Here is a 9,567-nt window from a genome sequence, read left to right on the forward strand (position 1 = left end):
TGTGAAGAAGACTATTGAGTTGCTTTGAGGGAAGCACCTTAGTAAAAACATCAGCAAGTTGTTGGATAGGAAGGTAAGTGAGTTGTATCAAGCCTTCAAGCACTTCTTTCCTATTAAAGTGACAATCTATCTCTACATGCTTGGTCCTCTCATGGAAGACAGGATTCCTAGCAATATGTAGAGCTGATTGATTGTCACAATGAAGAGTGACGGGCCTCAGATTAGTGATGCCCAAGTCTTCCAATAACCTGATAACCCAGGTTACTTTTGAGGCTGTTGCTGCCATGGCCCTGAATTCAGCCTCAGAGGAGGACTTGGATACAGTGCTTTGTTTCTTGGATTTCCAAGTAACTGGAGAACCTCCAAGCAAGATAATGTAACCAGTGATGGATTTCCTAGAATCTGGACAAGAAGCCCGGTCAAAATCTGAAAAAGCTTGAAGACAAAGCTCATCACTAGCTTTCAACAAAATTCCTTGACTAACTGTACAAGAGACATATCTGAAAGTATGTTGCAAGGCAGCTTGATGAGATGTTCTAAGAGATTGCATGAATTGGCTAAGACTTTGAACTGCATAAGCAAAATCAGGTCTAGTTGCTGTAAGAAAATTCAGCTTCCCTACCAATGATCTGTAACTAGATGGATCACCTAGGAGTTCACTAAGATCTGTTTGAAGCTTGATATTCAAAGGAATAGGATTGGAAACCTTCTTAGTGAGATCAAGATTACAACATGATAGGAGCTCATTGGTGAACTTGCCTTGACTCAACAAGATACCAGAATCAGTGTAGCCTACCTCTAGACCGATAAAGTAATGTAACTTACCAAGGTCTTTAATACTGAATTCATGATGCAAGTGAGCTTTAAGAGCTTCTATTTCAGTAAGATTAGTACTAGTGACAATTACGTCATCTACATAAACAGCTGCAATACAAATATCTTCATGATGCTTCTTGATAAACAGGCTATGATCATAGTGAGATTTAACAAAACCTTGAGCATGTAGAGTCTGAGCTAACTTTTCATGCCATTGTCTAGAAGCATGTTTTAGGCCATAGAGGGATTTAGTGAGTTTGCAGACAAGATTGTGAGGATTAGGCATCCCTTCAGGTACTTTCATATAGACTAATTCCTTTAAGTCTCCATGCAAGAAGGCATTATTCACATCTAGTTGAAATAATTGCCATTTCTTGCAAGCTGCCACAGCTATAAGTGTTCTGACTGTGCTCATTTTTACCACTAGACTAAAGGTTTCTGCATAATCTATCGCATACTTTTGATTGAAACCTTTAGCAACCAGTCGAGCTTTACACCTCTTTAATTCACCATTAGCCTTGAGTTTAACTTTGTAAACCCATTTAGAACCTATAGGCTTTTTACCCTTGGGAAGAGGCACTAAGTCCCAAGTGTGGCTGTTTTGAAGAGCTAATAACTCAACTGACATAACATCTATCCAAAGAGGGTCCGTAGATGCTTCAGAGTAATTAGAAGGTTCAACTAAGTCATAAGCTTGAGAAATGAAAGCTTCATGATCAATAGGAAAATGGGTGTATGAAACAAGATTGCCCCAATGAGTGGGATGCAGAGAAGAAGAATTAGAATGACAATGATAATCTTGAAGATAGAAAGGTGTTTTATGATGTCTGGTGGATTTTCTAGAGACAAGAGGAGGTGAATAAGAGTCAGAGAGATCAAGTACGGATGAAGAAGAGGATGGTATAACAACAACATCCGTAGAAGCATTAGGATTAGTTGTAACTTGAGTTGGAGATGAGTCAGGAATAAGAGAAGATGAAGGAGAAATAGGTGAATATGGTGGAGAATCATGGGAAGGAAAAATTGCATTAGGTGAAGAGAAGTCGGGAGAATCATGAAAAATTGGAGCAGAACTAGATGGAAGCAGATAGATGGCATTAATGTAATTGGATGCAGGATTAGAATGTTTATAAAATATGTGATAGGGGAAATGCCTATCATGAAAGTAAACATCTCATGTTACACCAACCTTGTTACTGTCAATATCAAGAACCTTATAGCCCTTTTGTCTATCAGAATACCCAAGGAAAACATAGGGCTTGGCTCTTTCATTAAGCTTAGATCTTTTATGCTTAAGAGTAGAGACATAGCATAAGCAACCAAAAGTTCTAAGATGAGAAAGACAAGAAGCTTTGCCATACAATCTAAAATAAGGAGTATCATGGTTGACTGCTTTCAAAGGCATTTAATTGATTAGATATGCAACACACATGACACAATATCCCCAAAATCTGTCAGGAACCCTTGACTGTATGTACAATGCCCTGGCTGTCTCTAGAAGATGTTTATGCTTCCGTTCTACAACCCCATTCTGTTGGGGTGTATTACTACAGCTGGTCTGAATGAGTATTGATATGTCACAATTATATATAGTTTTTAGATGCATTTGATTGCATTTGGAACTCTCTTTAGAGCATTTAGGTGCATAATGGAATGAATTACGTAAGTTGTGCTCTACTACTCCCGTTTGCGTGTTTTGATCCATTTTCAGGTTACTTTGATGCAAATTGATTATGATTACCTAAGATCAAGCCTATTAATCATTGAAGATGAAGATATCTTGCACAAGGATCACAATGCATCATTTCGGGACAATTTTGAGTTAGAATGAAGCAAAGAGTTGGTGAAAGAAGTGTCAAAACTGACACCTATTCACTATTTTGGCTATAACTTTTGATATACAATTGATAATAAATAAATTCCAGTTGGGTTCGAAACTAGACTTCAAGGGCTTTCCAATGATAGGTCACACGCCCCAATCCGACATCTGGTTCGAGAGATACAGCCTTCACAAGTTGATGCAAAATCACTGTTTCTCCGCCCGGTCGACCGGGCGGTTTTGCCCGACCGGGCGAAATCAATTTTTCACCAAAATGCAAGGAATGTTAGCCCGGTCAACCGGGCGAGAAAAGATCCAAAATCGCTTGCGCGCCCGACCGGGCGCGCTCGCCCGGTCGACCGGGAGGATTTGTTTTTTTGTCGTAAGTTGTGAATCACCGTCGCCCGACCGGGCGGATTTCGCCCGGTCGACCGGGCGGTTTCTCGAGACGCGTTTTTTTGGATTTTTTAGCCGGTTTTGTAAAGAGTATAAATAGGTTTTTTATATTTTCGTTTAGACTATCTTATTTTCTACGTTTTAGGGCCAAAACACTTAGTTTATTCTCTCGAGTTTTGTTGAACTTTTACATTGGAAGATTATATAGATCGTCGATTTCCTTTTCCTTCGTTCTTCAATCATTTGGTATTCTTCTCTACTTAGTTTAATTTTATGAATTCTTTTACTTTGATTATGTTTATTACGTTTAATATCATCATGAGTGAGTAGTCTATTTCTAGGGTTTAGAGAGGGAAGCCATGTTTATACCTTTTTTATTGTAGGTTGATGTTCTTCTATAATTGGATTGAATTAGAATAATTCCTATTGATTTGTTATACTTGTTTAATTCATGTAATTGCGCAATATCATGAGTTATGTTTAGCTAATAAGAATTAGAATCGAAAGATCATATTCATTAGAGGCTTATTACAATAGGTAGATTTGATTATGTTGAGCGACCGTACTGGCATATGTTAATCTAGGAGTTGTTAATGCCTGCAAGGATTAGCAAATGCTTCATTTATTCGAACCTTAATCCAAGTGTTGTTGAACTATATTATATTGATTAAACTGGTATAAGCATGGTGGACCGATCGATTGCCCTAGGCTTTTAAGTATTTGATAAATCCCCATTTTTCTGCGTTTAGTTTACTCTAGCTTAGTTATTAATTCCTCAATTATTTTTCCTCTTGAAGTAGTTAGATAATGAACATAAATCTGTAGAACTCCTCTCCCTGTGGATCGACCCGTATTTGCCAGTTTCTGCCAAACAGACACCGTGCACTTGCGGTATATTTTAAAACCCATCAAGTATACCAAGATGATCATATAGTAGCTTCATGTCACCCACACAACTCACCAGCATTATCTGATCTAGTACATTGCACTGTGGTATTAAACTGAGTCTGAACCATTTGCAAAAAATTCTTCATGACACAGAATCAGATTTATGCTTCAAGAAATGTATCCATGTAAATCTGCTAAAATCATCCACTATGGTGAAAAATTGGTTACATCCAGAGGGTGTGTTAGCAGAGTGAGGACCCCATACATCAAGATGCAACTCAAAAGATTTAGTGGTCTTTATTGAACTTCTTGGAAAAGACACTCTAGTTTGATTGGCCTTTGGACAAACTTCACATATTGTGTCTTGTAAACATGACTTAGGATCACAAGAGATAGGAAGAAAATGTAATTTATTAAATGATAAATGTCCTAGCCTAAGATGCCACAACTTAGCATCATCAACAGCAGCTAGACATGTCTTATTACATTCATGAGAAACAGCAGCAACTTTGTGACAAACCTTCTGGTCTTGAACATTATAAAACCTAGCATTGAGTTTACCAAGAGGAATCAACTTCTCATTCTGAGAAACAAAACATTCATCAGGAGTAAAGTGTAATTCACATGTCATATCTTTGCATAGCTTGTGAATAGAATTTAGGTTGAACTTGAACAGAGACACATGTAAGACATTATGGAGCATAATTTCATTAGTCAATTTTACTAAACCACTATGTTTCACTGGTATCTTACTCCCATCAGGGGTAGTAATGAAATTTTTAGAATCATGCTTATTTTTATATTCAGAGAAATAAGTTAAGTCAGAGAAAATGTGGGTATGTTGCACCACTATCAAGTAACCACTTAGAATCAGAAAAAGATAGGGAACATAAACTGTTACCTGCCATCATAGGTTGAGCACCGGTTGTGTTTGAGTTGGACTTAAGCATAGTCATGAGCTGATTATATTGGTTCATAGACAGTGAGGTACTTGGTGTATCATGAATATCCATAGCAGTAGTGATTTCATTATTTGATAGAGCTGCAACTCTTTTGTCTTTAAAGCCTTTGAAGTTGGCTGGATATCCATGGACTTTGAAACATCTATCAATATTATGCCCTGGAATCTCACAGTGAGTACAATAATACTTAGACCCTTGTTTATCAGACTTAGATCCTCTTGAGCCTTTGAAATTCCTCTTGAAACTGTTGTTGTTGTGTTTTACATTGTTGCCAAAAGACTTAGGTTCAGAGTATCTTCTTTTGTCTACTATGAAAGCCATGGACTCATAATGTGAAGTAGTGTCAGAGGAAATCTGTAATACTCCGTATTTTTGGAATTAATTCGTAATAATTAAGAAATACCAAGAAAATAATAAAAAGGTATTTTAATATCATTTACAGAATAATAAGAATATAATAATATTAATACGAGTCGGTTGTGTTAATTTCGGATTTATAAAAGTTAAGCCGAGTTCACCCGATCTAGAGTTATCACTTTTAGAAGGCTATAAAAAGGGAAATAAGAGAAATTTCAGAAAACTCTAAGTTTTCCTTTCTCCTTCTCAGCCGTCACCTCCTTCTTCCCTCTCAATTTCTCTCTCCTCTCTCGCTGCTCTCCTCTTCTCTCCTCTCTAGCTGCTCTCCTCTTCTCTCTCGGATCTCTTGTCTCTCCCTCGTCGTTCGTCTCTTCTTCGTCCCCTCGTTGGGTCCTGCGCGGATCCTCGTCGAGGCTGTTGGGCGTGCGGAGACGAGTGCACGAGCGAAGGCTGTGCGTCGGTTAAGAGAGCGAGCGAGCGAGCTGCGACGTGAAGTGGTGCGAGCGAGCGGGTTTGTGCGAAGGGAGTTCGTAGATCGAGCGAGTCGCGACAATTGTGCGCGACGAGCGAGGCTGTGTGTGTGTGTGTGCGGTGTTCGAGACGAGCGACAAAGCTCAAGACTGTGTGAAGAGTGCAGCGTGTGTGTGCGAGCCTTCGACGAGGCTCGAGGGGTGCTGTGCGAAGCCTCGCGTTGGAGTGTGGTGCGAGGGCTACGAGTGGCGAAGCTGGTGCGAGGGCTGCGAGCGACGAAGCGTGTTGTCGTGTGTGTGCTGCGAGCAACGAGGCTGGATCGAGGGCTGCGGTAGTGCGCGAGTGTGTTGCGCCGTTGCCGAAAATCGGTCGCCGGAATTTGATTTTCGGCGAGCTTAACTGTATAAGACATTTAATATATTGAATATATTATATTAAGTTTAATTATAATTTATGTTTTCATAGTTATGTTAAATTATAATTAGTTAATTAATAATTCAAGTTAATGAGTTTATTTTACTGATCTGAGTATAATTGCGGATCTGACTTTCGGACATAATACTGGATTAGACCTAAGACTTTTGGACATAAGATTTTGGACATAAAACATGGTTGGACTTATGATTTAATTGGTTTGGTAAAGATAGTTGACTAATGACACTAACTAATAATAGTATGCTCACTAACCTTAAATCCTTAAAAGACGTTAAACTCTTTATAATAGAAAAGTAACGAAAATTCATAAACAAGGGGTTTAGTTATCGTTTACTTCAAATTATTAAACCGTATAGTCTTAATTACGTAGTAGTTGTTAATATTACCAACGACAGTAGCACTAAAGCTTTTATTTAACGGTTTAGGTCCCAATTTCATAAGCGGAACGTTCGATTAAGACAGCAAAAATTCTCCGCTACAAGGTACGTACGCGTACCAGTTTAATCCCAAGTATTAGTATCATGATTAGGTTGCAATCTATGTTATTGGAACCTAGAAGCATGATAGGGAACGTTTGATTGATTGAGATTGTCTGGTTAGACATTTGTAATTGAAATCGATATGTTGCATTGGAATGCGTAATTCTATCGTAGTATAAACAAGAGCATTTTTAATCTATCCATAGTGTAACAAGGTTGTTACAAGAGATATGATTCGAGCATTGTAACTAAGAGGACAGGTAAATGATTCTATGTATCCATAGTGTAACAAGAGTGTTACAAGAGATACGATTTGAGCATTGTAACTAAGAGAACAGGTAAATGACTATATGTGGTTATGAAATGAATGGTTAAATTAAAATGAATTATGGCAATATCTTGTAGCTGGACTCCCTACAAGTGATGAACAATGGGGGAGTGTGGGACTTGTCTACGCTCCTACGCAGGCCTACTGTGACGACAGTAGTGTCCTTATATTTTTGACACTCAAGTAGGCGGAAGGTTCCGTTCGATCTTGGGGGTATGCATACTAAGGTGATGGGTGTGAGACGGAACAAAACCGTATTTGCATTTCATCTAATAGACCTATGTCTATTAAGGATTCAGTAGCCCGTATGATTCTAGTAAGATGACGGTGCCCGTTCGATGCCAAATAAAGATTAAAGATTAAAGGTTAAAGGATGTAACATAATGTAGCATCATGCTTAAGATTGTTCATGTGTGCATCATTTATGCTTATATGTATTCAATGGTTCATTACGTACTCAGCATAGCTGATTGTGTGTTATTATGTGTTTGATGAACTGCGATGAACCATTGATGCTACAATGGGGAGCAGACTAGGTGTGCTGGTGCTGCTGCATAATCTCGAGCATACGGGGATAGGCTTTGGTATTTACATTAAAGCATTTTGAAATAAGTATTATTGGTTTTTCTAAGACTTATATAAATGGTTTGTTGTTTGAATGAAAGGGGTCATTGATGATTCCCGAGTTGTATTTATATTTTAATTCCGCTGCATTTTAGTTTTCAAGACAATGTTTTAAGTTATCGTTACTCTTATTATGCCTTGCGTTCCATCGCGGCGGTAACGCCCCCGAAGTCGACGCGATGTAGCAGTGGTAGACGCGTGTAGATTTTGGGGGTGTTACAAAATCTCCATGTGTTTTTCCTCATGAGCAAACATCCTATAGGCCTCAGTCACCTTAGGTAGCTTCCGCATCATGAGCATATTGCCTCTAATTGTTGCAAATTGATCTGTCAATTTCATCATGAATTGTATGAACGTCTTCTCCCGATGCCTTTCAAGGAGCCTCTTTGTCAGGTTGCAAGAACATTTATTGCAGGTGCAATAAGGTAAGGAGTTAGCTTCATCAATTGCATCTCAAACTGTCTTGATGCTGGTGAAAACTCAGATACAGATTGAGTTCCTTTTGTTGATGAATATCAGCTAATTTATGTTCTAATGCATAAATAATCTGAGCCAAGGATGTGTAACCAAAACGTTCTCAAGATCCATCCAGATATCCCTAGCAGTTTTCATAAACATAACGCTACTAGCTATGTTTTCATCAAGATTGAACAAGATCTAGGAGCATACTAGATCATTACACCTAGACCAAGCTTTATATTCATCAAAGGTTTCATCAGTAGGTGATCTACAAACTCCATCAACAAAACCTACCTTATTCTTAGCTGGTAAGGTGAGCAACATTGCTCTTTTCCAACTAGTATAGCCTTCACCATTAAACTTGAAAGAAACTAATTGAGCAGAGTTTGAATCGGATGGATGAATATAGTATATGCTACTAGGATTCTGATTCAGAGGTAATGTAGATTGTGTGTTTGAATTAACAGGCATGATGATCAAACTTTGAGAAAAATTCAGATAGAAATTGAGAGAAACGAAGTGAAGAAAAACAAGATAATGAATTCAAGAAGAAAAATCAGATGAATATGATTCTAGTATTAGCAGATTCTAAGATTCAAGAACTTTTAGAGATGACCGAAAGAATTTCAGCAAGAATAGATGAATTCTTTTAGCAGAAATAAGTGAAATTAGCCAAGAAATTCAGCAAATACTAGTAATCAACAAGAACGAAATTGTTCAATGCTCAAATGATTGAGAAATTTGAGCCAGGAATTTGAATTAGGAAAATTGAAGATCTAAAATCAGAATTTCATAATAGAATTTGGACAAATCACACCACAGTTGAAGAATTTTAGCTGGAATTCTTCTGCTGCGATCTTCAAAACCTCAAGTGAATCAGAATCAATGCGTAAATTTCAGCAAAAATGACCTAGAATTCGGGATTTTGCTCTGATACCATGTCAATTTATGAAGTTTAGCTTCATTATTACAGAGAAACTGATTGAGAGAAAAGAAAGAAGTTCATAATTGTTGTAATGAATTGTATTGAAAAACTTGTTGTACAAAAGTTGGTTGTTAGCTATATATATAGAAGTTTGTTAGAGTGGTAGTTAGAGAGAATACCCACATATAACTAACTAGAGGATGACGTGGCTTATAGAAATATCAATATCACCAGTACATTATATACATTGATCTCCAATATAGGTTAGTTTTGTCTGGCTTCAACTTTCTTCCAAAGTTCAAGATGTTGGCTCGTATTCATTTTCTAGCATCTACTAACAGTGTTGTTTTCATTTATCTTTTCACATGTGGTTTTCCCATCTTACTTCAAACTATATGTTCTGATTTTCCACAATTAAGATATCAAATTCATTTTCTAATCAATCGACATTATATTTGCATTTGATTTAAAAATGTGTTTAGGGGCTTTTTAGGGAGAAATTAAAACTTGCATTTTAGGTGTGCAATTTTGGCATCTACATTAGTTCTAACCACACAAGAGAAGATTTTGGAATGTTGGTGGGGTCTTCTTTTCTATACGGATAATGT

Source organism: Beta vulgaris, chromosome 5, assembly GCF_026745355.1.
Source record: "Beta vulgaris subsp. vulgaris cultivar EL10 chromosome 5, EL10.2, whole genome shotgun sequence".
In the NCBI taxonomy this organism is placed as follows: Eukaryota; Viridiplantae; Streptophyta; class Magnoliopsida; order Caryophyllales; family Amaranthaceae; genus Beta; species Beta vulgaris.